Source organism: Manis javanica, chromosome 9 (genome assembly GCF_040802235.1).
Source record: "Manis javanica isolate MJ-LG chromosome 9, MJ_LKY, whole genome shotgun sequence".
Classification (NCBI taxonomy): domain Eukaryota; kingdom Metazoa; phylum Chordata; class Mammalia; order Pholidota; family Manidae; genus Manis; species Manis javanica.
Genome location: NC_133164.1, coordinates 1,275,945 through 1,299,893, shown reverse-complemented (window position 1 = coordinate 1,299,893; position 23,949 = coordinate 1,275,945). Strand labels below are relative to the sequence as shown.

Genomic DNA, 23,949 nt, shown 5'->3' with positions numbered 1-23,949 from the left:
TAATTGACTTAAAGAATTGTTTTGAGAACCAAAGAGTGAAACATTCCTGAAAGTGTGAGGTGTTACAGGCCCGCCACAAATACTTATTAAATCTGACTCTTCACCCCAAAGCAGGGGACTTCTGAACTAGATCTGCAGCGCTGGTCATGGGAGTGGGAAGCGCTCTCTGCTGTCAGGAACCCCTGGCACCCCGGGCTGGGGCGCAGGCCCTCCCCCTCCTTTCCTCCTCCTCCTCCTGCTCCCTTCTTACCTTTCTCTGTGTGTCCCTCTGTCCCTCTCTGTCTGTCTCTCCCTGCCTCTGTCTCTCACTCTCTCAGCGATGCTTCTCATTCAGTGTCCCTCCCGCGGAGGGTGGGGGTGGCCCTGGGGGGTCAGAGTGCTCTGATCCTGGAATGCCCTTCGCGCTGGGCTGTTCCTGCACACCTGCCTTCCTGGCCCTTCCCTGGGCTGGAAAGGGCCTCACCCCGCCTAAGCCCTGGTCTGGGGGAGCACCTGCTCCCCATCTCCAGCGCCGGCCTCAGTCCCTCCGGACTCCCCCTGTGCTTGGTGCTGGCCGGATCCCCCTTCCGTCTCTGAGAGCCGTCACCTCCACATCCAGCCGCTCCCCGAGCACGTTGCTCCCCACCTTCTTCTCGCTCAGGTGGCAGCCGGCGGGTGGCCCCTGGGCACAGGCCTGTGTGTGCCCACTCGAGTCTCAGCGGTGCCCCCTCAACCCCCCAGCCCTGCGCACCACAGCCCTCTGGGCACTCGTGGGGCTGGGCGACTGTCAGCAGCGCGGCAAAGTCATGCAGGCCTCAGGTGACCTCAGCTTCCCTGCGTGTTGACCCTGCTCCCCGGAGCCTCGGTTCCTTCTTAACAGGGCAGGAAGCATCTGCCTGTGCTTGGTGACGAGGCTGAGTGATGACTGGGGTTAGCGGGGTGCCTGCGGGTGCTGTTGACGTGGGGGGCCCCTGTGTCCCCTCTGCCTCCCGGCCGAGGTGGGGCTCCCCGCCCTGCACCTCAGGGCCGCTGTCTCAGCACTGCAGCACAGGCAGTCACAGCCAGACCTCAGAGTCACACAGCCGTCCCATCCGGGGTGACTGCCTGTCACACTCCGTATGGGACGGGGAGGGCAGTTTTGGAGACTTCACAAGCTGTGGAAGGTGCAAGGAGCAGAGGCCTGGTGCAGCCTGTGCTTGCACGGACGTTGGTGGTCACAACGCGGTCCGACCCCCTGAGGCCCCGCGCCCCTCGCTGGTGTCCCCCACTTCCAGCTGGGGCCATGTGCCCTCCAGTCCCCGCCACCAGAGCCAGCAGCCTGCAGGGCTGCCCTGGCCCCATCCGCCCTGCTCTCCTGTCCCCTCATTGCCCACCAGGCCCCTGCACCACCACCCTGCCTCGGGCGCTCCCCTCCGGCGACTGTAGCCCCCCGAACTTCCCCAAACACAGAGCCTTCCGGGACGGGCCCCAACTGGGTTTTCCGCCGTCTTCAGGTGCCTGGGATGCGCTCTGCTCACAGCCCTCCTTCTCCTTCCCGGCCTGGAGGAGACCGTGTCACCCTGATCCCGTCCCCACCCCTCCACCCTTTCCCTGTGACATCCTTTCCTGTGGCGACCTCATCAGCTGTGAGCCCTCAACCTCATCAGCCACTCCTTCTGACTCCACGCGGCCATTTGGGAGGCCCAGAGCGCACCCGTGACCTGGTCCTGGGGTCCCCGTGCCCACGTCCCTTCTGGGCTGCTCGCGCAGGCCTGCCTGTCACCCAGGCACCGTCCACGCCAACACCAAGACCCTTGCAGCTTTCTGACCCTGAACCTTTTCTCCTAAGTAGCTGCATGGCGGGCAGCAAGGTCTCCCTAATCCACATGGGAAAGGCCGACGCAGCCTCTGGCACCCCACCCACGCCCCCCCTTCTCAGGTAAGCAGGGTCTCCTGGAGGCAAGGAGGAGGGTGGTCAGAGAAGCCAGATTGTGTGAGGTTTCTCAGATGCCATGTTTCATCTCTGCACTGGCAGCCCTGGCCAACCACTCTCACGTCTGTCCCTGGAAAGGGTGCATGAATACTGGCATATGCCACTGTGACAATGACAGCAGGCAGGACCCTCGCTGTGGGCTGGAAGTGATTCTGGAGCTACCGCCAGCCTCCAGGGTTCATGTCCTGACCACCCTAGGCATTGCCTCCCGGACTGAGGTCTGGACCCTGCGGGATCTCCGTCAGTCTTGGAGAGCATGTCCTCGTCCCCTGGTCCCCACATGCAAAGTACCAGGCCTTCTGAACTAAACTGAGATCTGGGCTCTTCTGTGATCCTGTTAGTGGTAAGCCCAAGCAGAACATGATCATTTCACAGAATTAGAGAGTGATTTAGTTCTGATTTTGGAAGAACAGTTTTTAAAAATGGATTTGTATGCATAACATCCATTGCAGTTGGTGGTGGTGGAGTCAGTGACTAATAAAAATGTCATTTCCTGTGATTTTTATAAATTACAGTAAATATGCCAGTAATCACCCACATTAGCGGCTGAAATGCAGGCAGCCATCTGGAGTAGGGGCCAGGGGGCCTCACTGAAGCCTCAAGAGGTAGACGCCACAGGTGCAAATTGACACCTAGGAAAACAGTAGTTAACACATGCTAGAATTTGGAGAAGGGGAAAGTGTTAAAATAAATGTATGTCAAGCAGACAAATTTGGACTTCCCCACGAGGATCTGTCACGTCAAACAGGAAATAGCTATAAATTACTCGTAATAGTAAAAATCTTGTCATTTATAACGTTTAAAGCAATGGGCTCATTTAACACATCAACTCATAGATCATAATCTAGGACAGTCAGCCTGGTGTTTATTTCACTTTGAATGTGTAGGAGCCGGAGCAAACCGTGTATGATCCGTGCACAAACCCTCACAGTGTCCTGCCCACTCTTGGAGCCATGGAATGAGCCAGAGAAAACTGCCTTGGGCCCAGGGTGATGAATGTGTCAAGGTACGAAACCCTTTCTGCTCCTAAAAAGAAAATTAAGACATGATTGGAAATGTCATGCCTTGGGTATTCTCCTAATGAATAATTCCAAATAAATCCCACCATTATTCCATTTGTTTGTTTTACTTAGAAGCTATTTGAAGTCATTGGAGCTGCGAGTATGTTTCAACGCACCAAGCGTATTTACTGTATCTTGTGATCATCTTGCTAAATGGTTCACAGGAAACAATAATTGGAGTTCTATGTTTATTTCAGATGCTTCAGTGTATACTGCCCACAGATAAGAAATTCAGCTCAAAGAGCTGTTGAAAGGGGCTGAAACACAGTCACTGAAGTGGTCCTGGCATGCAGCTCAGGAAGATGGACACACACAGCCATCTTCTGCATTATTTGAAGGTTCGACGGAAACTAGGTATGACAGAGATGCCGAATGAAGTTTGCATGCACTGAATAAATATTTGAGGTTAGTTGATACAGGGTGGGGCACAGGTTCTAGAGAGAAGGAGTAAGAGTGAAGAACACAGCCACATACCAAACTGACCACTCACCTTATAGTGAGAAAAAGCCTCAAGGGTGGGAGTTGAACCTATAGCTCACATTTACACAGATGCTGGCTTTACGAGCTATAAGGAAGGACAAAGTTGGTCTCCAGAAAAACACTGACTCAGAGTTGCTGTGCGTCCAGCTGCCTTCAATCTTCTCCCTGGTGTCTCCACGGCTCCATGCTTTCTACCCTGCCAGGGGCTCCATCAGGGTTCAACCCTTCCTAGAACAGGAAGTGCCCTGCTGCTGCGACTTGCTGCAATTAGGACACCTCTCATGCGTGTGTAGGCGTGCGTGTGTGCACAGGCACACATTCATACACATGTTCATGCGTGCACAGGCACACATGTTGCATAGCCTGGATGGCATGGCCATAATAGCAGCCGTGTGTAGAATCCCTGGGTCTACTGTCTGGGTTGCTTTTCCTCTTTTCTGTTTTTCCATATTCTGCCAACATATGCTTCTGGTCAGGTGAAAACTTGCCTCTGTCCACAAGTATGAACACAAGCTAATTGTAATTAAAAAACACTGATTTAATCCTAAAAAGTTAGGATTTAGAAGTTAGCTTCAATTGGTAAGCAGTTTAACTAGTCCCTTGCATTTAGCTGGTTGCTTTAAAAACAACTGTTGATCTCTCTGAACTTAATCCCGTTTTCATAGTAATGAATAGCGTCCATAGATTGATTAGCGCTCGTCTGTGAGGGAAGGAGACGGCTTGGCTGAGAAGACGTGTGTATGGGAGGAGTAGAGGCGCTATTCAGAGCACGTAGGGGGATCTAACACGGGGAGAAAGCGGATTCTGCAGCCAGGTCAGCCAAGCCGGCCAGCTCCGGTCTGGAGTCCCAAGACCAAACCCAGCAAAAGCAAGCTCCAGTTATTTTCTCCCCCTGGGCACTGACATGTGTGCGCGTGACACAACATGCTAACTTTTTGGAATCTGCTTGCATGAAATCAGCTGAAGAATTGGGGCTCTTTCTCTAGCCTTGGTTTTTTCTAGAAATGCCAGCAACCTACATCGTTAGCCCTAATTGCTACATTATTACTGATCAAAGACCATGTGCTTTGCTTTTTTTTTTTTTGTGAATTGAATGAATAATTGTCTCAAATCTACATTTTTAAACTTCTGTGTAGATTTAAAAGTTAGGTGCAACTATAGAGTATGTGTAGCATGTGGGACTGCATATTAATTTAACACATCTGTTAATTTTGTAGCAAAGTTTATTTCTACAGAATAATGGGTAATTCTGAAAATGTTTTGGGCAAAATGTTACAAACTCATTATTCAACTAACACAACTGTGCATACTGTATTCCCTTGATTCTGAGACACACATTTTTAGTTTTATCATCTCTGGAATCTAAATGCACCATTATAGTCAATAACAATTTACAATTACAGCTGGCAGGATTTTTTTCATTCATCCTGATATATAGAATAAAGATGCATTGTATAATAAATGGCATCTTAGTTTTGTTGGAAGGAAGAAATGCATGTGTGGGGCAGTTACCTATAGAGGATTTCTTGTCCATATGGTCTAGGGTGAAGAAAAATTGTGTTGAACATCAATTGTGTTGATCATCCCTAATACTTCTTTAAGTGGGATTGTAAATTATGTCCACAGACTTCAACATGGCTCTTTTTATTCTAAAAAGCCTTGTATTTATAGTGAGCAGTTCACACGGACTGCAACGTGTATGTGACAGAGGGTTCCCATCGCCTTGTCCATCACTAACTGAAAAAGTTACAATGAAAACTCTAGGAGACTCTCAAAGGATGAAGCAAGGAGATCGGTTCCCCAGTTGGTACCCAAGCTGATGATGAGTCAGAAATCGACACAACTGAATGGGATTTAATTCACAATTTCAATTTCAAGATGAGCACATACGTGTGCAGCCGGGCACTGAGCTACACTTGTGCCCATTTTCTGTAAACTGTACAGGAAAGTTACTGTAATGCAGAAAAGTCCCTACCACTGAGCCCTCAACCATGCCACACGGTATTTCCAGTCTGAATCCTTCCTATGTCGTCCCTTGGAGCCAGAAGTGGTGGAGAGGCTGGGGAGCAATTTTAAGTTCTAAGTCAGTTTGTGGTGGTGCAAGTATAGTAGAGAGAAGGGAAGGAAAGCGTTCAGATTTTTACAATTTGAAATGTAAGGATTCCAGACTGGAAAAAGATAAATAGACATATGGGCTCTATGCTCAAACACAAGCTTCTCACCACAAGCTTGCTGGCCTGTGGGGGGCACCCCGACACGTGCACACATACATGGAGGGAGTATCTAGATTCACTGTTTTTCTGGCAGAGATGTCACTTAATGGCCAAGGTGGACGTTGCTTCGCTTTCAGCCCTCTGCTCTTTACCTCATCTCCTCCTTCCCAGGAGCATTACCTCACCATCCGGTATGTACAATTTAAAGGGAATTCCCTGTGACTTCAGTTATTTGTCCCTTATCGACTGATGTTACACTACAAGGATCTGCATGCAAAGGACACAAAGAAAGAGCAAGCCATGGCACATGGCCAAATAAAAGAGTGATGTTCTGGTGAATTTAGCCTAAATAATTTACTGCAGTATAAAAGTGGAAAAGTGGAAGGTGAACCCTTTGACCAATAAATCTCTCCTGCCCGTGAAACCCTTATCTGGTCGCCTCCAACATATTCCAACGAGGAAGCCATCATCACTGGCTCTGGTTTGTTATTTGTAAACCTTGATCTTCTGCACTCGGTGTCCTAAATATGGATAATTAGCATCAGTTTATCATGCTTCTGCATATTTCCTCTCCTCTCCAAACATGCTTGCTTCCATTGGCTGCCAGGCTGCTACAGAAGATTATGGAGACAGATTGCAGAGAATGAATGTGCTAAACGAGATTAGGAAGGAATAGAAATAGCAACTTGGCCAATAAATTCCTCGTGAGAGCCTTATCATACAATTACACGTTGACTTGTTCCACACTCTCCCAGCCTCTTAATCCAACACCCCCACCACGAGTTCGCTAATTTCTGAATTACTGCATATCCTCCTGACTTGTTACTGAGAATGGTTAGAAGGAGAGACACTGCTGAAAACAACACATGAAACTTTATACCAAAAAAAAAAAGAGACTTTAAATGTCAAAATGGGCAGTATGGTTTGGGGGTGCTTAAAGCATTTTCGCATCTATGAATGAATGACAAAGCCTTGGGATAGGGAGATGCCTAACTTCTCTTTGAGCACCAACTTCTCTCCTCGTGCTGCTCTTGGGGGCTCAGCCTGGACGAAGGGGAGGGTCACCTCACACTTTAGAAGAACTCCCTGCTGTGCTGGGGGTGGGCCAGGCACCACTTGATTTCTCCTTACTGACTGCCGTCATGGTGCCCTTGAGCACTGCCGACGCCTCACCTGACCTCTGGGTGAGCTGTTCCATGCATTTGAGCTTCTTGCACGTGCACTTGGGCTCCAAGGAGAGAGTTCTTGACCACTCTGGGCTCACAGGACTGCAACCGGACCGCTGTGATGGGGCACCCCAGGGGGAGAGCTCCCCTCTCCTCTGCTGTCAGTGTTAACTTCCCAGGGCTTTATTAGGCATTTAAAGAGGCCCGTGAAGCCTCTGCATTCACCAGGGTACTATTTATGGCGCAGAGCAGCAGTCGGGCACCGCTGCTCCTACAGAGCAGGCGCTGGAAGGAGGGGATCCAGGCAGCACTGTAAGGACTCCGTACCTGTGCTTCCAGCTCCTGGTGAAAATCACTTAGCTAAAGAAAGCCACAGTACTTGTAAAGAGAGCTTTCACGTATAGCTCATGATGGCGCCTTCACTTTTCTCTAAGTGACATCTGTTAGGATCGCTGGAGAGGGCCCGATGGACAACCTGGAGAAAAGGCTCCATATTTCAGAAGGCCTGCTTCCAGGCCCTGAGCTGGGAGGCACACCGGACAATACTCATTCAGTGAATCTGCACTGCGTGTCTGCTGTGTGCCAGGCACGGTTCTAGACAGTTGGTGTGGCCGTGCAGAAAGCCAGCCCGGCTGAGCTGACAGTTGGGGTCCGGTGTGCCTTGATGCTGATGAGAACAGGGATGCCTTTTGCAAGTGGGCTGATCACTGGCCACCAAGAATTTCCTTCCCTTGTGCTACCTTGATAGGGAGGGAGGGAACAAGGGCCCAGGGGGAAGCCCAGAGGCACCTGTCTGAGGGGCCCAGGCTCTTGGTAGGAAGTAGTGGTACAGACAGTGCCTGCCATCCCAGAGCTGGCCCCGTGGACCGTGCCATGAGTGGCGGCCACAGCTCCACCACGGCCTGCACCGGAGTCCTGGGGTCAAGGGTCTGGGAAAAGGACACAACTTAGGTGTCACTGAAGGTCTGCTCCTCCCCTCCAAGGCCACTGAAACCCACTGTCCCCTGTGTTGGGGGACACAGGTCCTGGAATGTGGCCAGGGAACTCAGAGAAGGCATAGGCCTGGTGGGCCATTTTCCTTTCTGAGAAGAGATGTTTTGGACACTTCATGGTGTTAATATGGGGACTGACAGGTTTGGCCTCATGCAAGTCCTCTACTCAAGCAAGGTGTGGTTGAGACCAAAACAGTTGCCCAGGCCGCGGGCTCACAGAGGACTGGGGACCTGAGCTCAACCCGAGCTGAGGAGCTTCCACAAAGTGTGAAGTCAGGTGAGGAGTTATTAATAACCGCCCTCCCCTCCCCTGCGTCATATTTCCTGAATCTCTGAGCAAAGTTGGGGGGGGGGCAGCGAGGGGGAGCCGTTTGCATTAATCTGGGAACAAACGGCCAACCTCGGTGACTGGTATTTTCGCTTTTCTTCTCTCACTTTTCTCAGTGCGGGGAAGCCGCGGAGCCGCGCGGGGTGATTGTGAGGGACTCTGCTGGAATTTGGCAGCGCGGACGCTTGGAGAGCAGCCCCATGCTGGCTCCTATTCAGCAGGCCGGTTCTCCTCGAGCTTTGGAAGTTTCACTCAGCCGTGCACTCAATGGCTTCACAAAGCTGATTACAAGCTTCAGCGCATTCCTGAAGGAGCCAAAAGCGACGCAGGTGCAAACGAGCCGAGGGAGCCCCTTATCCCGGTGACAGAATGGGACAAGCTGGGAAAGGCCCGGACCACACAAATCCAAGCTCACCAGGCAGCAGAAAGCCTGCCTTGGGAACCAGGGGTCATTATCTGCCCTATTCAGCGGGGCCCAGGGACCCTGGGGGCCCTGGAGGCCAGCGCGCTGTGGCGGTGGGGACCCCGCCGGGCCCTGCGGCAGGGCTGGGGCGCTGGACGGCCGACTGCACGATTGCGCGTTTGCACCAACAGCGTCAGTGAAATCCGTGCTCACGCGGCTCTTGTCAACACCAGTTGAGGACAGGGGAGCGCGCGCGGGAGGCACCCAGGGGCGCGGACAGTGCGCCTTTGTGTGTCCAGGGTCCAGACCGCACTGCCCGGCCCCTGCTCCGGCCGCGCTGCGGGTCCCCCGTGTCCCTCAGGCCGCAGACACCTGGCTCCGAGGGTCCCTTTGCGCCCTCTCTGCCCACTGCCCACCTTGCCCATCTGTCCTCGTGGTGACGGGATCGCGCGCCCCCGACGCTGGGCCGTGGGAGTGACCGTGACCCCGCGGGGAGTTGGGGGCGGCGGGTCACGAGGCTGCCCCGTCGAGGCGCGCTCCGCGTGCCCAGGACCTTCTCCGCGACTCCGATTCCCGCGCTGGGAGGCGGCCCGGCCGCTGCGGGACCGGGAACCCGGCGCGGCGCACGCGGGGGGCGCCGGAGGGGCTGGCGCGCGGTGTCCCTGCGTGGGGCCGGGCCCTCCCCGCGCCCTCCCGCCCCGGCCCCGCCGGCGGGGGCCCTTTGCGCCCCGGGACCCCGCGGGCAGGGAGCGGGCGGGCCGGCAGGGCGCGCGCGCCGGCGCTCTTTTGTCTGATAACTAATTTGAGTTAATGCGATCTTTATGTAAAGCTAACAGCGGATAATTGTCTATTTTCTCGCCAACAATCTCCATCACAATCACTTATCTGGAAACCTGCGGCTGGATTAATCGTTATGTTCCCGAGATGAGCGTCGCTGGGGTCCGGGTGGGGACCTGGACGCGCCGCCAGCTCCTGCCGCGGCCCGGGTGCGGGGCGCCCTTTCCAGGACCGGCTCTGAGCGGGTGGGTGGTGCGGGGGCAGCAGGGGAGGGCGGAGGGGCGGCGCGGGGGGGCGCGGCCCCCGAGGAGCTGTCAGGGCCAGAATCAAGTCTTTTGACCTGGGAGAAAGGGTCCCCTCCACGCGCATCTTTTCTGCAGGAAAGGTCCGTCCTCCTTTCGGTTGGGTTCCACTGGCTTCATCCCCGCCCCAGGCTTGGATCCCTCCCCCAAGGCTCCACCCTCCAGGGTCCCCATCTCTGCAAATTATTGGCAATATTTACGCTCTGAGAGACTGAAATCCCCCAGAGGCAGAAGGAGCCTTGGGCGTGGAAAGGCGCCCCCGCCCCGTAGTGCCCACGGCGCCCCTGTGTCAGGGCTGAGACGCGAAGGCCGCTGGCATGGAGGCCTCTGGGGTAAAGGCACTCGTGTGAGAGGGACGGCGTCGTGCTGCGCTGCAGTCCAAGCGTCGAACCCGTGTCAAATGGAACCCGTGCGGCGGCGGCGGAGGCGCTCGGAGCCCCTGTGTGCGCGCAGTAAGGTGCGGACGCTGGCCTCTGGGGCTGAGCGCTGCTGGGCGACCGGGCGGCACGGAAGCACCCTGACTCTCTGCTCCTGCAGCTCAGGAGGCTTGCCAGCCTGGGGACCCCAGTGCCACTTTTCAAAATGGTGTTTCTGGAAAGTGCAAATTCAGTCTCAGTTTGTGACAGTTTTTGCCCTTGTAGAATGAAGCTTTCTTTTCCCTTTTGGCAGCAAAATTCTTTTAACTTATAGGAGTGAAAGAATACAGTGTAATAAAATGTCATAAAACTATGGGATTTTTAGATAAAAGAGGGCCCCAAATTAGGGCACTTGTACATTCCTGTTAAGATCCTCCAGCCTTCCCTGTCCCCCCGGCCTCTTGATGAGGACTCTCAGAATGGACAAGTGAATGCGACCAACCGTCCGGGAGCCCGGCCCTGGCCGCGTTTCCCAGGCCGCTCTTTGTTGTGGCCCTCGGTCGCCGGCCTCCCCTCTCACCTGGATCTTGTCATCTTGGCCATCTTGAAGTGATCTGGGAACAATGCTGGTCCCTGTGCCAGACCCGCTGGTCAATCAGGCAGAACAGACTATGCAAATGCCCGGGGAGGCCGAGCGGGGGAACACAGGCCCCATTGTCTTGGGCATTTCAAAGCGCCCAGCAGCTGCACAGACTTGTCGCCTCGGACCCTCGGTTGCCACACTAATGTCATCATTGCAAAACATCAGATTTTGAGAACTATACAATCCAGATTCATTAGCTGCCTTCTCGGTAGAGGTTTCTCTTTTCCGTGACATGTTTCAAACCCCAGACCCCCCTGTTGAGGGCGGGGGGTTGCAAGTGACAGCCGCTGATGACCCATGGCTTCCTCTTTCTAGTGAATTCACACACTTTAAAGCCCTTCCTTGGGGTTCTGAGTTTAAATGTCTACCTCAAGGGCCTGGGATTTTGAGGTTTCCATGTTTTGTCTTGTGTAGCTTCCAAGCTTAAATTCAGGGACAAGTGGAGTGAGTTTGGCAAAAAACACAATCTTCTGCTTTCATGATAACCAACGTCTCAAGAGTTTTTGAAGCTTTTCCTTTAGATTGAACTCAATACATATTAAAACAATATGATTCCTAAAACATGAGTGTGTGTAAAGCAATATGCTTCCTAAAACAAGCCGGTTACACACGATAACCCTCCTGGCGGCACTGCAGCAAACCCACAGGACACGCGTCTAGGCAATTTATGTAATTGTTCCACTGCCCTTGCTGAGATCTCCCTCTCACCCCCACCTCCCAGACCTGTCTTTCTTTTTTCCTACAACCACGTCAGCCAGAGGGATGCGCTAGTCCCCAGGGATGGGTGCTGAGTGCCAGGGCGCAGGGGCAGGCTGTGCTGGGTCCTCCAACCAGCACCTGCCGGCACTGGAACCTCATGGCCCACAGGGCACTGTCGGGCCCAAGGCAAGCAGAAGCCTCGGGGTGCCAGCGAGGCAGCTTCCCTCTCCTAATGAGCCTGCTCTCCAGCCTGCAGTCTGTGTTCATGTGACCTTCTGTTTCTTCACAGGGCTCTGTGTACTGTCCTCTCCCTACTTTACTCACGGGCTGGAATTTTTCCCAGAAAAAGGCAGTCGACTCGGAGAAAGTCACCAGACCAGTGACTAGCCTGGAGCCGAGAAGATCTGCTCAGGGCGCTGAGGCTCCACCGTCCACCCCAGGCCTCTCTGGTGCACCCTCAGACCTCTGGTGCTCCCCGCAGCCCCTGAGGTGCCTTGTAAGGAGGACAAGGAGGACAAGGAAATAAATGGAGAAGAGGCCCCATGGGTGTGACTTGTTGGCTGGTAGTGGGTGTGAAGTGGAGGCCCCAGGGGCAGCTCAGGGAAGAGCCATAGATAGGTTCTTTGCAAATAGGGACACCTTTAGGGGACTTGAATCCGAACACACCTGTATCTTCCTGGAAGTGTATGATATGGGCCTGGACCCTGCAGTTGCTTCCAAGTCTGCATGCCTGAGGCTCTCCAGCACCTTCCCGGTGCCCCGGCTGGGCCCGGCGCCCTGTGCCAGCAAGGCCAGCCAGGCTGGGGCTGGGGCTGGGGCTGAAGCCCAGGGTGAGCCGTCCAGAGACCTGGCTATGGCACGGAGGTGGGGTTTCTGCTGGATCAGAGCTCCAGTGTCTCCCCAGGGTATAGACGGTGTCTGGCTCACTGTGGGCGTCCAAATGTGTTCGCCAAAGTACTTGAGAGGCCCTTGCCACAGGGAGAGCTTCAGCGTCGGGCTCCAGGCGGCCCCTGGGTCGGCTCGTGCCCTGGGAGTTGGTGAGCATGGTCCTGCCCTTGCCTCCCTCCCCTTCTCACACGAGCTGCACACATTCTTACACACTCATGCACCCACACACTCAAATAACCAGAATCTCTCCCCCCCCCCACACACACACACGTGCTCATATGCATGCTCTGTTCCCCAGGATTTTGCAGTATTTGGCTGAATACTGGGGTGGTGTGTGGCCGAGCACCCGACCTCTCACGGGAGGTGCCATTATATCCTGGGAAAAACACCATTAGGTGCACACCCCAGGGTGAGTGAGCTGATCCTCCTAGAAAGGAGTGATTGATGCCAGTGAGGGACAAGGGTAGGGCATTTCTGACCCCTTTTCTGCCAAGCTGTCAGAGCCAGGTTCCTCTCAGAGCTTGCTGCAGGGGGTGGGATCACCACTTTGTTCCCAGTGCCTCTGGGTTTATGCTTTCTCTCAGTGTTGCCTTTGGCTGACCCGCAGTCGTGTGCTATCCAGTATGGTAGCTGCCAGCCACGTGCTGCCAGTCGGGGTGGAGGTGTGCTGTGCGTGACTACATGCACCGGGTTTTTACAGATGTGTTCTGAAAGAAGGTGCGTAAAATACCTCGCTATCATTTCTAAAATACTGATGTCATGTTGAAATGATTCTATTTATTGGGTTCATTGGGTATATTGGGTAAAATGATATATTGGGTAAATAAAATACATTATTGATATTAATTTCACTTGCTTCTTACTTTTTAAAAATGTAGCGATTAGGAAATTTAAAATGACCCACACGGCTCGTATTTGTGGCTCGCATTACATTTCTGTAGGGTGACCTCAGGTCTCTGCTCTGATCCTTCAGGAGACAGAAGAAGGAAAAGCAGACGAAGATGCTGAGCACCTGGTTCGGGGGGAGGCTGGCAGGCCCGCCCTGTGTTACAGTTGCTTTTCTCACATAATGTATTATCAAAGCCTCTTTTCTTCTGTGAGAATGCTGGTGGGGGCAGAGGGGCATTACATTGTATGTATTTTACTGCTTGATTCATTTTCTTTTCATTTTAACTTTAATTCTGTCTAATTACTGTACTGTGATCTCAGCAATCTTCAATGAACCTCAAGTAACTTTTGAAGAATCTTGCTACAAATGTGGGATAGTGCTGAGATGCAGATTGCATAGGTCATTGCATGATGTCTACACTCCGCTAAAGCAACCCCTTTCCTGTTATTTTCAAATCTGAGGTCAGCATTTTGGTGCTTTCCTGCTTTATTGTTCCCCAGGCAAGGTGCCACCACCAGGGCAAGCTGAGGCAAAACAAATGAATTCACACCCAGTGGAAATGCTTTCTACTAAGCAAGACTGAAATTCCAGATTTCTTATTTCTATGACTGATCATAGCTTAAAAAGTCTGTGGAGTCACACCTCCATCAAGGAGATTATAATAAAACGTATTTACAAGTTTTTTATTTTAAATAAGGTATTTTAAAATGTCTCCATTAACACTTTAGAGACAAGATTTCTAGAAATAAAATTTTAAAACTCAGAAATTATATTTCATCATTTGATGATAGCAAGAGGATTGCTCCAAGAATGTTGTTTTTAATAAACTCAGTGTAACGGCAACACAAAAATTCTGCATGCATGTACACTTGGTATACACACATTGTGTTTTTAATGTACTTACCTTGAAAGTTCTATAATTAATAAAAAATAATTCAGCAAAAATGTGAGGTGAGTCTTCTTTGCTAATAAATTGGAGATATCTCATACATAATTGTGGGTAAAATTTCAAAAACTTTTTGCCATAAAAGGAGTTCTCCTGTTGTTCATTATTAGTATGGCCATTTATTTTTCTATTTTTGGTTAAATTTAACTAAGGGAAAAAGAAAATGTAGAGTATCAAAATGAGCAAGGTTTTGTAAGTGAAGTAATTGAAATAGTTAACTCCTTGGAAAATTTCACTCTTGTTACTTAAGGCATGTGTTCAATTAATGAGAAAATGATAGAAGCATATGAGGCTGCCTATTTTTTAAGAGTTTTAAGTGTAGCATGTATCTCAGGGAAGGGCCACCAGCGCCGCCCGCCCGTTAGGAACGGGAGTCCTCGGCCTTTGGGGAAGTGGGATGGCGCATTGGCCGGACAGATGCTTTATTCCTCCGTGACTCACAATCGCTCTCAATAACCATAGACAGCAAACTGCAAGAATTTAGCCATTTCCTGTCACCACTGCTCTTCTACTTTTTGGTAACCGTCTTGGTATAAAAGAACCAAAAGTGATAAAGAAGCATAGAGAGGAGACGCTTGGGCATGTGACCTGCACACTGGCAGTATAGAAAGTCTACCTGCTGGCCAAGTTCCTGGTGAACTTGTTCTTATGCTGACTTCCTATATATACTGCATGGCCTCACTTGCTGAATGGTGCTATAAAATTAGAGAAGCTCTCATTGGCTTTCTCGTTTTTCTTTTATCCCCTAAGGACTGTCCTGGTTATACACTTTCAAATATTCACAGATAAGATACTCTGGCTAAATAATCTAAGACTGAGTAAATTAGGTCAATGCTCATACAGAGCCTGTGTGATACGTTCCTTGTGTTGAAATTATATGGTGTCAGCTACATTGATTGAAAAAGCACTACAGACTAAAAAAAAAGTCTTATTACAAGATGTCTGAAAAGCAGATAAGAAAGCAACGGAAGCCCTCTTGTAAATGAGGGCCCTTATCTAGATTTTAATATGGCAGTAAGCAAATTGTAAATGTTTCTGCAAGGTTGACAACTTGTATGGGCAAGTAGACATTTCTGAAGTTTCTGTGACCCCGCACCAGCCACCACCGTGTGCCTGCCCGCCCTTGGCTGGTGCAGGGCCCGTTGTCTGGACTGTTAGACTCATTCTAGGACGGTCGGAGACCAAGGTCACTGCGTGAGGCTCCTTCCTGCTTATCTGTTTATGTCTAACTTCATGCACTGCTTCTGTCTTTCTGAAAGCTGCCCTTAACACTGATGGAATTTCTTGTAACAGGACCAAACATCAAACAAGAGCCTGCAGAAGAAGGCTTGTGAGGCTTCCCTCCAGACTCTACACCTCTGGAGTCCGCGGCACAACTCGGCTGGGCCCTGGCCGGTGGCCTCTGCAGCCACGGAGGGGTGAGCGCGTGCTCTGCCTGAGCCTTGCGCTCGCCGTCCTCTCATCAGTCAGAGTTCACAGAATCCTTCTTCCTGTTACCATTACAATCTATTAATTATCACAAAACATAGTTAATAAGTCGCTAATTTGACATACTTAACAAAATAGCCGTTAGTAAATATATTTCAGAAATAGACACAGACTAATCTAACAACTAGAGGATGCCATCTCATTTAAAAGTGACTATATTCAGAGACATTCCTGCGTGGCAATGACTACGAAAGCCTTTATCTCTGGGTTTGAACTGCATCTCTAATGTAAGCACACTGGCGTGGGCATGCAATAAACTGTGACGAAATAAAATGAAGAGAAGCTCCCACAGCCTGAAACTGAGAATTCCCCTTGTATTCTAACGGGAAAGCGAGCTGTTGGCAGAAGACGGTCGCAGTAGTTCAGGTGTTGCGGTGAGCAACAGCTGTGTGCGGTCAGGGCTCAGGAAACATAGCCGCCGAAACAAAAATAGAAAAGCGAAACAGATCAGCACTTGAGGTCTGCAAAAAAAGAGGTTTTTAAATTCAAAAATACTAAATTTCACATGAAAATGAGAGCTGAAAACTGCCCAGCTCTGCTTAAGGGTCCGCCGTGGGTGGGGCAGACTGTCGCCCTCCGCCCCCCCCCCCCATACTGCTGTCCTCTTCCGTCTTCCTGCAAACCCAGTGCTTGTGCGGTCACCAGCCTGCGGCGCCCGTCTGCTAAGGGCAGGTGTGCTGGGACCACTCGCATCTGCGGGAAGGTGGACGTCAGCAAGGACAGGACAAGGTCCTTAACCTCTCACTCCTCCTTGCGTGTGTTCCAGAAACTTCCATCCCACCACAATGACTGGACCTCAAAGTTCTGAGGGTTGGCTCCCAATACGCCTGACGGTCACACCACAGGTGCACCCCTAGCTGAAGGGCTGGCTGTCCCTTTGGCACTTGGTTTGGGCTGCCCTTGCTGAGCTTCCAGCTGTTTTCCATCTGGGCTCCATGTGCACCGGCACCAAGGTTCTGGGTCTGGAAGCAGAAGCGATGCTCTGAGCTTCCCTCCATGCCAGTCAGCTCTGCCAGAAAAGCCCTTTTTTGCTCCAAAAGAGAAATAAATCCACCCTCTCTCCAGCTGCACCAAGAACGTGCCTTTGTGCGAGCAGGGATGGAAGGCCTGAAAACAGAACACCTGGAGAGCTTGAGTGGAAAGTAGCCTCTCTGGGCAGGGGAACCAGACGAGGGGGGCACTTGCAGTGTCCTTGGGCTGGGCCTTGAGCTCGGAGAAGGTGAGTCGGCATGTGAAGAGCACGTGATGATGCTGGGGAAGGGATCCGGACAGGCAGAGGGGCCCTAATGAATGTGACCGATTCTTTGGGCACAAAGACCTGGCGAGTGACTTTGAGCCAGAGGAGACATGCTAGGCTTGCTACATCTGGGTGTGCAGTGTGCGCAGAACATCTTATTGCTAATGCTGTTGTAAATGGCTTGCTTGCTCCTCAGTCAATGGGGTTGTCCTTGACAAGAATTTGAGAGCAGCCGACCCCAGAGAGAGAGACAGACAGGGAGCGAGAGAGACAGGAAGAAGTGATGGTGATAGCAGGCAGTGAGTGGCCGATCCCGGGACTCCTGCAGCACACAGGCTGCCCCTTTCCCGGTGTGTGAAGGCCCACACCCTGGCCACATCTGTGATCACTCCCCTCTGGCCGGTCGGCCACAGTGGCCCCCCTGCCTGGCCTCCAGCCTTAGCACAGCTCTTTCCTCTCCCTCAGGTGGGAAGCAGGCCTTTGCTCAAAGGCCATGTGGTTGGCACAGCCTTCCCTGGACACCCTCTCCCCACCCTGATTCCCTGTCACCCCCAAGGTGCTTCCAACCACGGGACACACCTAATGTGTTCCTGGCTTGTTGGGGTTACTGCCTCCCCATCTGGACCATAAGCTTCACCTGGGAGTGAGTCTGCTCACATGGTTGGTGCAATGTCCTCCGAGCCTACAACATCGCCAGGTATGCAGGAGGAGCTCAGTATGTGTTTGTTAAACGAAAGAGGAAACAGCAGGTGCAGGTGCCAGAGAGTGAGAAGGTGGCGAAGGTGTGCTGGGGAAGGAGACGTGCGTGCTGCCCCGGGGCAGATGCAGGGGTGGCCTAGGTGCGAGCGCTGGGGCTGTGTCACATAGCTGCCGGCAGGTGTCAAGGTCTCAAGGTGACACAAGGAGGCTAGTCGGACGTGTTCCTCGAGCCGTTCCGGGGAGGGAGGTGGGAGGTAGTCAAGTGCTGAGGGAGGGGCATGCAGTGTGCTGGCTGGCAGGCACTCCGGCCAGGTGCCCACGGAAGGTGTGTGAGGAGGTTTCGGCCATGGGCGGGAAGGCTGCCGACAGACCAAGGCTCAACGGCGCACTGCAGGGGCCTCTCAGCTTCATGGAGAAGGACCGTGGTCCAGGTTTCTTTGATAAGAAAGCATTGGATTACCATACTTTGTAAAATATATGCTTCTCCCACAATGATGGGCCTTTTGTTAAAAGCTGGTAATAAGGTACACATGCCACATACTTATCTATGTACAGATGTCGCTGTTGTTGACTTTTCAAAGAATTAAAGAAATGAAAACTTAGTGAAATGACAGAACTTCAAAGAGATCCCTCAATGCCATACTTATTCTGGTCTGGAAAAATGTTTCCAGGCTTTGGTAAAGTCACATTTGAAATAGCCATGACTTGACTGTTAATACGCACTTGAGGAAAATTATGTTCCATCTTTAATGTGTGCAAACAGAAATGGCGTCTCTATTCAAGATGATATTTTCTTCCCTGCAGATTTAATTGGTGGGAGGACAGAATGCAAAGCAGGGCAGGCTGGTGGGAAAAACGCCGGCCACGTGCCCAGTGCCCACACACATGCCGGCCACGATGTGGGCATCGAGGGTGAACAAGGAGACCCCCTGAGCACAGGCAGTGCCCAAGCAGGCAGGGTCTCTGTGTGCACCCTTCACAACAGCCCAATCTGAGGGAAAGAACCTGATCGGAGGGAAAGAAACTGAAGGCGGGATGACGGTGGTTGTGACCATCCGTGGGAACTGGGTCCCTGGGCTCTGGCCACAACAGGGCAGGTATTGGGTGGCCAAGGCCTGACGTGGGCAGAGGGAGAGGAACAGCATGGGTGCTGGGGAGGCCAGGCCTGCTGTGGACAAACGGTGTTGCCACAAAGGACATGCCAAGCTCCTAGTGCCCAACCTCAGAACGTGACCTTATTTGGAAATCGGGTCGTTTCAGGTAGAATTAGTTGAGATGAGGTCAGCCTGGAGCAGGGTGGCCCTGTTTAACATGGGTCCTTGTAAGCAGAGACCGAGGGGAGGAAGGCCATACAGAGTCCAGGCGGAGACTGGAGCCACGCGCCTGTAGGCCAGGGATGCCAAAGATGGCCAGTGAAAACCAGAACCTGGCCAGAGGCCAGGAAGAAGTCGCCTCCCGGATTTCAGAGGGCTCGGCCCTGCCCACCCTGCGTCCAGGCTCGCGGCCTGCAGAGCCGTGAGAAAACGAGTCTGTTGAAGCGTCTGTGCGTGCGGCTTTGGGACCCTACAAGCCATGCCAGGGGGCACGGTCCCTCCACACCTGCCCCCCCCACCCCCGTGCAGGACCGGAGCGTGGCCAGGCGCTTGCCCCCAGGGTGACATCAGTGTGTGCTGAGCCTGAGCCAAGGGAGCCCGCCCGCAGCGCTGCTGACAGTCTGGGCCTGCGGACTCTGGGCGGCCCACCTGGGACAGGCACCTGGGGCAGGCTGGGGGAGGGGCCCTGCGCAGGGGCAGGGGCGGGTGCCCCCGGGAGCATCCCTAGGCCCAAGGGGCTGAGCAGGGGCGGGGGAAGGAGGCTGGGGGCAGAGGCCCCTCCACCTGCCCTGCGCTCCCGCCCACTGGCGGCCGGGCGGGGACAGGTCTCCCAGGCAAGGCGCGCGTTCGGTCGGCCGGGTGGGAGGCAGGCCGCGCGGAGGCATCCGGCCCCGGGGAGCCCCGCCTCCAGGAAGGAGGCGCCCCATCGGCAGGCGGCGCGGCGGGAGCCGGCCCGGGAGGAGCGCCGCACAGCCACCACGCCCGCGTGCGCGGGGGGGTGATTGGCACCCGAAGTGCCCAACTTCCGTTTTATTTGACCTTTCAACTTGGCTTTTTTCAGTTACTTTTCATTTTCCATTTGCTGGCGTCCTGGCGTCTTTCTGCGCCCGCCCAGCGGCCTTCTGCAACGAGGGACCGAGTGTGTGGCTCCTCCGGCGCGGCGCGTGCAGCCTCGGCCGGGCGGAGGGAGGCCTGGGTGCCCGCGGCAGTCCGGGTGGGGATGATTTCCCCTCTGATTGCGCCCACGTGGCAGCGTCATTGCCAATCAGCCCAGGAGGAGATGAGATTCCAAGCTGCACTCACGCGGCGGGCCCCACCTTGGGATTATTCTCAGTGGAGGCGGCCCTGGCGCCTGCCACTCGGGTCCTGGAGCCTGCACGCCCCCTGGGGCTGCACACGGACTCGGGCGTGTTTCCACCCAGGCCGCGGAGCCCCGCTGCGCCAGCAAGCCCCAGTCAGGGGGCCGCAGGGGCCGATCAGACGGACGCCCCTTTCCCGGGTGGCTCGCGAGGCCAGGACGACCGGGGCCCTCCGCGAGCTCGGAGCCGGCGGCCTCCCCGCAGACCCCGGGGCGCGCAGGCCCGCAGCTGACGGCGGGATGCTCGCCCCAGTGTGCAGTCGCCAGCCGCGGGACCGCCGCGGCTGGACCCCGCGGTCTGGCGCCGGAGCGGGCTCGGAAGGGAGGCCGGCCACGCCAGCTGCAGGCGGTGAAGACCCCCCTTTTCACTGCAGTCCTCAGAATTCTTGGGATGAAATTTGAATATGGAGAATAATAAATGAAAAATGAAATGCAGCACTGAGCGGGAGACAGAACTTTAAATAGATTCATGTAGACACATTTCAAAACGCACGATTTGGATATTAAAAGTCACCCCAGGGCTTTGGGGAGCAGTGCCAGCATGCTCAGCCCACTGGGAACAGGCCGCTTGGCACCCCCGGCCCCTGATCCTGCAGCCAGCTTGTGCTCCCCCGCGGTGCACAGTCAGGGGGCACCTTGCCCTCTGCAGACAGAGCTCCCGCCCGCCCTTGCCCTGGGCGTCTAGCCCCAAGGTGCTCCCTTAACGCACCCTGGGGTTTCTTCTCAGCTGGAACTTGTAACCATACATGGAAATCATGGGATCATTTTTCTGTTTTCTCACTTCTTCGGGACAGGAACCTGCCTCTGCCTGAGGTCAGGGCCTGGCCTGTGCTGCAAGGGGCTGTGGGAGGGAAAGAGGGATGAAGGGATGAAGGGCGGATGGAGGACAGGAGAGAAGGAGGGAAGAGGGGAGGACGGACGGACGGAGGGAGGGAAGGAGGGAGTACAAGCCAACATCCGCAGGAGTGTGGCTCGTCCTGGCCCCCGGTTCGCAGGCAGGGCGAGAGCGCCGGCTGTTTCTGGGACAGAGCAGTAAGGGGCTGTGCGGGGAGCCCTGGGGTGGGGGACGCCCACGGGTCCACCTCCCTCGCCACTCACGGCTGTTGGCCTGGGCTCCGACAGGGCCAGCTTTCCCCGTCATGATCAAGGCTGCCCCAGGGACTGGCTGGCATGACTCAGGAAAAGTTTTCTTTCTTTTTTTTAATTTTTTACCACCCCTTAATTTCATTCTCAGGATTGATTGAAGAGGGTCAATGAATGAGTGACTATAAACAGTAGTTCTCTGGGTCCTACAGGATGGCCGGGCCCATTAGGAGGCTCCAGTGGTATTTGAAACATAAAAATTGCTCTAGGACACAGACAGACATGGGTTGCATGAGACCAGCTGAGAAGCACTTCTAGGGAAACCTGGAAAAGGTGCAAATTGTTCTAGGACTTGTCAATGCCTTTAGAAAGGTAAAATCATTTCCTTTGGCCTTAACACAAAACACAGATCTTAGCCTTTTTCTCTGTATAAACTTGTCAGCATCTAGTCTCTAGTGGAACAGTCTGGTGCCAAGTGCTGTAACGTCTCCAGTTGAATGCCTGGAGCTTCAGCTGGGACCTTGGGTGCAGAGAGCGTTTCTAAGCAGGGGAATGTGATGTTTTACTGCAGATAAAAGACACAGCTGTGGGTGGTTCTAACTCGAGTCTTCGAGGTGGGAGTGAGGGGTGCATTAGGGAGGTGAGTACCAGCTTGTGAACAGGCCGGTGATCTTGGGGGAACTTCCGTTTAACTCGTTGCTTTTCTGAGAGTCAAGCAGCATTAGCTTCTTCTCCAACATCTGTTCGTGCTTAGACACTAAGCTGTCATTCTGTTCTCGGAGAAGTGGTGTTGGAGACAGTCACCATGGGATGCTCCAGAAATCCTCAAATACAAAGATTAATTATAGCCATTTTTAGATTTCATGAAAACAGTTTAAGAGAAATGGCCATAAAACTGCTTTGTGATCATGCTCAATTTATCAAGGTACATGGAAATACAGTATAATTACTGAATATTTTTGTTTTTTGAATTAAGAAATACAAAACTCCTTTGGCAGCTATTTTGAGAAATAGCAGGAAGAAATGACTAATGCGGTGAATGACTTTTTTTGTGTGCAGATTTCAAAATACAAGCTCTACTATAGAGGTGTGAGCGTGGGGGGGGGGGTGAAATCAAGAGCCTTTTTCTCTTTGTAAAATGGGTTATCTCAGGAGGCCTTACAGCAGAGAAGGACTGAGACCATATGTTCCTTGAGCAGCACCTTTAGGCACCTACAAACAAGGTCTCTGGGGACAGGAGTGGGGCTCTGCCCACGGGACAGCCTGGATGGCCCAGAAATGCCCTATCCACGTGTACTGCGCTTGAAGAAAGGAAATAGAACTTTGTTGAAGACAGCGTGCAGAGGCTAGAGGTCCTTTCCCTTGGACGTTGCCTTCTCAGTACTGGCCGCGGACACCTTTCCTCCCCGCCCTATGGGGTAATGTGCCCCCACAACCTAGGACTGTCAATTTACTATCTTTATTTAATCATTTAATTCAGAACGCTGTTATTTAAGAATTTCATACTCAGGTTCATAATGTAAATAATTTATTTCTTTCAATCTGGTTAGGGACTTGAAAAATCACCTTTTACCACCCTTATGTTAGTATTCGCTGATTATTTATCCTAATAAATAATTGTGAACATGGCTTTTGAAACCACAGAAGCTTTACCAATAATTCTTAGAAGTTCCTTAGAATAAGAGCATTTGACTTTTATAAGTGAGCAGGTCATCTGTTCCCTAAGGCTTCGCATTGAGACCGAAGATGTCCGTTCTCACAGGAATGAGGGGGGTTACCCAGTTTAGTTACCACCTGTCGTATTTTCAAGGACAAATAATCGATTTCTTTGGCTTTTTTCCCCAGGTCCAATTTTCTTTTAACTATCTTAGTTTTCCCATATATTTCGGTGCTGAGCATGTCAGACGAATCTTCCCCGCTAGGCTTACTACTTGCGTGCCTACCATCGCCCCAGAGTGTTGCGGCCCGTATAACCAGCGGGGGGCTCACTGCAGTCCCTGGGCATCTTTCTGTTTTGTTATTAGTTATCTACCGCAGTGTAAAAACTTACCCACAGCTTCACAGTGAGCACGCATCACCTCACAGTCTGTGAGCCCGAATGCGGGAGAGGTTTGGGGCTCTGCTCAGGAGCCTTGTGGGGTCATCCCCACAGTGCCCATGGGGCTGTCACTGACCGAAGGCTCCCTGGGCTCTGTTGGCAAAGGGGCAAGTCGCGCTGTAGGAGGGCGATAGTTAGTGCTCGGTTCCAAACTCCTGCCACCCGTGTAGACACTACCCCACGGGAAGCTGTGTGATATAAAGTTTGGTTGCCACAGATGTTCACAGAGGCATTAGAACCAGAAATCCTTGGAAATATTCTGAAATGGCAGTCCTGGCGCTCCAGGCCTTCCGAAAGACTGATTTTCATGCTGATTTGTGTGGCTGTATTGAGGAGGGAAGGACACGCGATGCTCTGCTGTGGAAAAAGCAGTTCAAGCTGTGGTGGATCCTTGGCTTCAGGCTGCTGAGAGAGGCTGATTCGGGGGTCTTTTGTGGTTCCATATGAATTTTAGAACTATTCATTCTAGTTTATTGGTATCTTCTTTAATTTCTCTAATAACTGTCTTGTAGTTTTCAGAGTATAGGTCTTTCACTTCCTTGGTTAGGTTTATTCCTAGGTATTTTATTCTTTTTGATGCAATTGTGAATGGAATTGTTTTCCTGATTTCTCTCTCTGCTAGTTCATTGTTAGTGTATAGGAATGTCACAGATTTCTGTGTATTAATTTTGTATCCACAACTTTGCTGAATTCAGATAGTAAATCTAGTAGTTTTGGAGTGGAGTCTTTAGGGTTTTTTATGTGCAATATCACGTCATCTGCAGACAGGGACGGTTTAACTTCTTCCTTGCCGATCTGG

General features: G+C 52.4%; 1 long non-coding RNA gene across 2 annotated transcripts in view; it reads left to right on the top strand.

Annotated features, from left to right (window-relative positions):
- LOC108396884 (uncharacterized) overlaps positions 1–9,611 on the top strand; it is a 43,082-nt gene extending 33,471 nt beyond the window's left edge. For both annotated transcript variants that reach the window (XR_005063130.2, XR_005063131.2), the window contains exons 3-5: positions 2,839–2,957; positions 3,210–3,366; positions 8,308–9,611. This is a non-coding gene — a long non-coding RNA (uncharacterized lncRNA). The remainder of the gene's footprint in view (positions 1–2,838; positions 2,958–3,209; positions 3,367–8,307) is intronic.
- Positions 9,612–23,949: the final 14,338 nt, after the last annotated feature.